Below are 5,725 nucleotides of genomic sequence, written 5' to 3'. Positions count from 1 at the left end.
TGTTCTACTTACGATCTGACGATTAGCTATATTTTTGAATAGAATCTAATTTTCGATAATTTCAAATGATTTTAATCGATTTAAATTTCTTTTCTATTTGAAAATTAGTTATGAAACACGTGTAATCATTTTATTATATTTATCTTATGATATTTACTTTGCTTTATATTATACTCATTTATTGTGCTTTTAATTGTTAATTTTTCTATATGTGATAGTGGATTTTCATCGATGAGTTCTTGAAACTTGGTTATTTTCCCTAAAACTATATATTTTATATATATTTTATCTATAAAGCTCAATTTAATTTTAATTTTTTATAAATTGATTTTAATTGGGTTTTTACCTGTAATTTTGGATTTTGTCCCTAATATTATTATATATATATATATAAATATATATATAGAGAGAGATATAGATATAGATATATATCCATATATACGTATGTATTTATGTATGTATGTATGTATTTGTGTGTCTGTGTTTGTCCCACCACCATCACTTGACAACCAATGTTGGTGTGTTTACATCCCCATAACTTATTGGTTCAGTGAAAGAGACTGATAGAATAAGTACTAGGCTCACAAAGAATAAGCCCTGGGGTCGATTTGTTTGACTAAAGGTGGTGCTCCAGCATGGACGCAGTCAAATGACTGAAACAAGTAAAAGAATAAAAGAATAATGTTCAGCTGTCACCATTCTTCTGTCGTGGCTGCATGCAACATTGCACTTCCTGAACAGCAGACTATTCAATTTAACATGAAAATTAGTCTGAAGTATTCATCTAGTCATATTGTCATTTAATGTTGGTTTTCCATGCTGACATGGGTTGGACAGTTTTACAGGCACTGGCAAGGCCAAGAGCCATATTAAGTTCCATTGTTTGTTTTGGTTTAGTTTCTACAGCTGTATGCCTTTGCTAATGCCATCTATTATACAGTGTGTACTAGATGTTTTCTTATGGGGCGCCTCCTGGGAGGAGGGGGAGTAGTATTGAGTGGGTGTGGCTTTGTGTCAGTTGAGAGGTTTAAGGCACATAGCTGTTACAAGGGTAAAGATGATGCCTTAGATAGAAAGAGTGACATCATCAGCATCGTTTAACGTGTATGAATGAGGACAGCTGCATAAAGAAATACTGATCACTGAAATTGGATGATGCCCGTGGAAGAGGGAGACCCAGGAAGACCTGGAACGAAGTGGTAAGGACTGATCTCAAGATGTTGGGTCACATGGAGGAAATGGACTGAGATGTTTGGTGATATGAGGTTCTTTAGAAGACCTGCCTATGTCAGCAAAACTTTCATGGAAAGTTCTAGAAGCTCTGTGTCTTCCAGCTACACGTAACAAGAAAACTTTTCACACCCTGCCCCAACGAACTAATCTACATCTCTTCCTCACATTTCATCCTTCGTACACTATGCCTATCTCTCACTCTCCAATCCTGTTCTCACAACCCTGTTTCTCTGTATCATTGCTATCCAGTAGCCCCCATCTCTATATATACCCAGGTTTTCACCACTCATTTCCCTTCCACACTCTTTAATCACACTTCTTTGGCAATATCCTGCCTTTTATATTATGGCCTTCAACCCTCAAGGATACGTCCTGGCACTTTCCACCATCTTTATCTCTCTCTGTTTTTACTCAACCATCCTATTTATATTCTGATCCCCATCCCTTGTGAGTATGCCTGGCACTTTGCCACCATCTCTGACCTGCTGTCTCCAACTCTCTCTCTCTCTCTCCTTCTCCTGTACCTCTCTTAGGCTGGGTAACAAATGTATCTCCTTTGTGGCAGCACACCTGTTTCTATCTTCATTCCTGATCTCCCTCTCTCCCCCTCCCCCCTCTCTCTCTGCAGCTGTGTAACCTAGTACTTTCTTTACAGCAAGACACCTGTTTCTGCCCCATTATCATCTGACACAAGATCACCTCCTCCAATGCACCTCCGCCTCGCAAAGGATTTTTGTCTTGCAAGTTACTTGGTGACCCTGTCAGTACAGGTACCACTTAAAAAGCATGCAGTCTATACCGTAAAGTGGTTGGTATTTGGAAGGACATCCAGCTGCAAAAACCTTGCCAAAATTGACCTTGCCTGTGCTTGCGCCACATAAAAAGCACTAAGTCCACTCTGCTGAGTGGTTGGTGTTAGAAAGGGCATCCAGCTGTAAAAATCCTGCCAAAACAGTCACAGAAGTCTGGTGCAGGCTTCTGCCTGGCTGGCTCCTGTCAAACCGTCCCACCCATGCCAGCATTGAAGGCAGACATTAAAAAATCATGATGATGATGAAGGAACAGATATAGGTGTGTTGCTGAGAAACAGATACAAGGATACCCAAGTTAGAAAACAAAGGAGAATGAGTTGAATGGTAAGATGAAAATGGTAGTGAGAGAAGTGATGGTGAAGATGTGTTGGGACATGCCCTCGAGGGGCATTGGAGGTGACAAGAATAGGTCAGGTGATATAGAGGCTTGAGCTGAGTGAATGGGCAGGATGAGGTGACTGTATCAAACGATAGAGAGAATATAGGAGAAATATAGGAGAAGCTTGGAGGTAGTGGTTGAAGTAGTTATATCAAGGCAATGAGAGTGTAGAGAATTAAGGGCGATAGCAGGTAAGTGCGGACTGGATGCTTTTTTAAGTGGCATCTGCACTGACAGGGTTACCAGTTACCTTGCAAGACAAACAAAAATCTTCTGGGAGGGGAGGAGGTGGTCTTGTGTCACACGATGAAAGATGATAGTGAGACAAAGACACAGAAACAGGTATACATGGTGAAGATACTCCACAACCATTCAGATAAATATTCAACCGCATTCATTCAAATATTCCAGAACAGCCATTCATTTACTCCACAACATACATTTAAATAAATACTCCTCAAGGGTCAATCACATACTTCACAACAACCATTCAGGTAGATATTCCGCATAAGACAATCAGATATGCCACAAGAGTTAATAAGATATCTATGAGAGTTAATCAAATGTGTTTAATTTTAACTTTTTTCTCATTACTTTAAATAACTTAAAGAATCACAGAAATATCTATTAGAATTTTTACAGAATCTCATTTCTAAAGCTGACCTAAATATATTGTAACTAATAAAGCTGTTATGTTTTAACAAAGAAGCTAATATTTGCATGAAGCATGACATTGAGATACTTTTGTCAGCTCATAATGGTTATTTACTATCTCCCAAGTCAAAAATGGCACTGAAAAATAATCCTCTCCAGTTGAACAAAAAGGCAATAGATAGCTTTTTAAGTGTACTTAAATCTGACTAAAGTCAACATTGTTCTGATGACCAAAGCAATAGGATAATGGGATAATGTTATAAATATATGAAGGAGGAGCCCTAACCTTAGGTCCTTATCTCAGTGGATATTTCAGTTGCTCTAAAACAGGTGTGAACATGTCTCTCTGACTGTTTTGCTAATCTCTACTCCTCCACTCTACACAACATAAAAAGATTATAGACCAAACAAACGCATTACTATATCCTTGAGTACCATTGCAAAGCTGAGAGACACTGGTTCAAGTTACATATTCCACTTGTACGTTGACTTGAAGGTGCGCGGTCACACACACACACACACACACATACTCACATTTATGTAGTAACATAAAAGAAGACTTGCAAAATCAGTGATTACTTTGGTCAGCATGTGGCCCAACAGGATGCATTGGAGGTAGAAACAATCTGGAAAATCCAAAGCATTTCACACAAACCGAAAATCTTGGAAATTTTCATCATCCTCATCATCATCATCAAATATCACACAGTAGAAGATAAAACAAATATATGTATGTATGTAATTGTTAGAGGTTTGTGGAGAACCCCAGCCAAGAATATCCTAACTGCAAATTGATTGCATCAGCACAGAAGACTCAGCCAATGTTTCAATCTATCTGATTGTGTGAAAAGGGAACCGTGTCCTACTAAAAGTATCAACTTAATCAACAGATATTCAGGTATGTTTCATTTCATTTCATTTTTGCTTTATGAAACTATGAAGATTTCCAAACTCTCAGAAAAAAAAATATATTCCACATGAAAACTAAAATTTTTTTTCAGTCTAACATACAACTACATACATAGTTTTGCTTGTATGTGTACATGCACTCATGTATGTGCACATACTTAACTGTTTCTATGTGTACACACACACACACACACACGCTTTATTTATGGGTTAAAGCTACCATTGGTTTCATGTTAAGATAGAAATCCATTAACAATTATCAAACCTGCCACATGGAACATTGGTCCTCATCTCTGTCCTTAATTAAATGAAACAAACATCAATGTTCCATGTGAAAGGGTTGATAAATATTAAGGGATTTTTCTCTTAACATGAATCCAATAGTAGCTTAATCCATAAATAAGGAATTTTTATCCACTTATGTTGTGTTGAACAAATCCTTTAACATATCTTTAATATTAAAGATGTCGTAAAGGATTTCTTTGCTTATTATATGGATTAGAGTTTACTCTTCACCACACCCATACAATGGCTTTACCATCATGAATCCAAGATTTTCTACACTTGAAGAATTTTCAGTATTAGTCTGGAATTCAACAGTGTTGACAGCCCAAAACTTGGGCTGAGTTCTTCTCTGAAAATGCCCTGCCAGGACCTAAAATATGTGTGTATGTAAGTGTCCTTTCATTTGTCCACTCACTTATATGTATATATATATATATATATATATATATATATATATATATATATATATATATATATACACATATATATGTGTGTGCATGAAGTGGTGTCAAAAAGTTCCCGGACTAGTTATATTTAATAAAAAACAACTTATTTACCTAAGCTTTAATGTCATCTCCTTCAAAATAGTCACCTTGCACAGCAATACACCAGTTCCAGGCTCCTGACACTTTTGGAATCTGTCCTAGAAGTCGTTTTCTATAAGCAAGTCAAGGATCTTCAGTGATTCGCTCTGGATCCCAACAACAGTGTTAAAACAATGAACTTTTGAGCCAGATTTTCATCCTAAGAAAGAGATGGAAGTCCACAGTGCAAAATCCGTTGAATGAGGTGGGTGTGGAAGTGATACCATGTTGTTTTTGGTGAGAAACTCACAAATGAGGAGAGCTCACTGACAGGGTGCATTGTCATTGTAAAGAATCCAGTTCTTCGTGGTTCACAGATCTGATCACTTGTGCTGGATGTCATCCCTCAAATGCTTTTAAAAAACCACGGGGAGACGAATTCCCAATGCACAATGCCACAGATATCGAAAAGAAGGATTAACATGCTCTTGATTGAGCTGCAGCTCTGTCATGCTTCCTTCAGTAATGGAGATAAAGGCCTCTTCCACTGTGACAAATGCTGCTTCATCTCAGGGTCATACCCGTAGATCTAACTCTCCTCACCAGTGATGCCACTTAACATGAAGGATGGGTCATCAGTGGCACACTGATGGAGATCCTGACAGACTTCGATGCAATCTTCTTTTGGCTCAGTGGTCAGCAGGTGGGGGACAAACTTGGTAGAGACTACAGCATACATGTGATCACAAATTTCACAACTTGTGAAGTAAACACAGTGTCACATGGCACAGTGTCTCATGAAGGTCACTGATAGCTCTCACTGGGCATGCAACCATGTGCTGCCATATGTTGGTGTACTACAGAACTAGTCCAAGAGCTTTTTGATACCACCTCATATATATATATATATATATATATATATATATATA

General features: G+C 37.7%; 1 protein-coding gene across 3 annotated transcripts in view; it reads left to right on the top strand.

The window, feature by feature from the left end:
- Nucleotides 1-3,491: 3,491 nt before the first annotated feature.
- LOC106881752 (myosin heavy chain) overlaps nt 3,492-5,725 on the top strand; it is a 111,204-nt gene continuing 108,970 nt past the window's right edge. For all 3 annotated transcript variants that reach the window (XR_008265734.1, XM_014932243.2, XM_014932242.2), the window contains exon 1: nt 3,492-3,976. The gene's annotated coding sequence lies outside the window, so the exon portion shown is untranslated. The remainder of the gene's footprint in view (nt 3,977-5,725) is intronic.

The sequence above is a fragment of the Octopus bimaculoides genome, chromosome 1 (genome assembly GCF_001194135.2).
Source record: "Octopus bimaculoides isolate UCB-OBI-ISO-001 chromosome 1, ASM119413v2, whole genome shotgun sequence".
NCBI lineage: Eukaryota > Metazoa > Mollusca > Cephalopoda > Octopoda > Octopodidae > Octopus > Octopus bimaculoides.
This window is presented reverse-complemented; position numbering and strand designations above follow the sequence as displayed.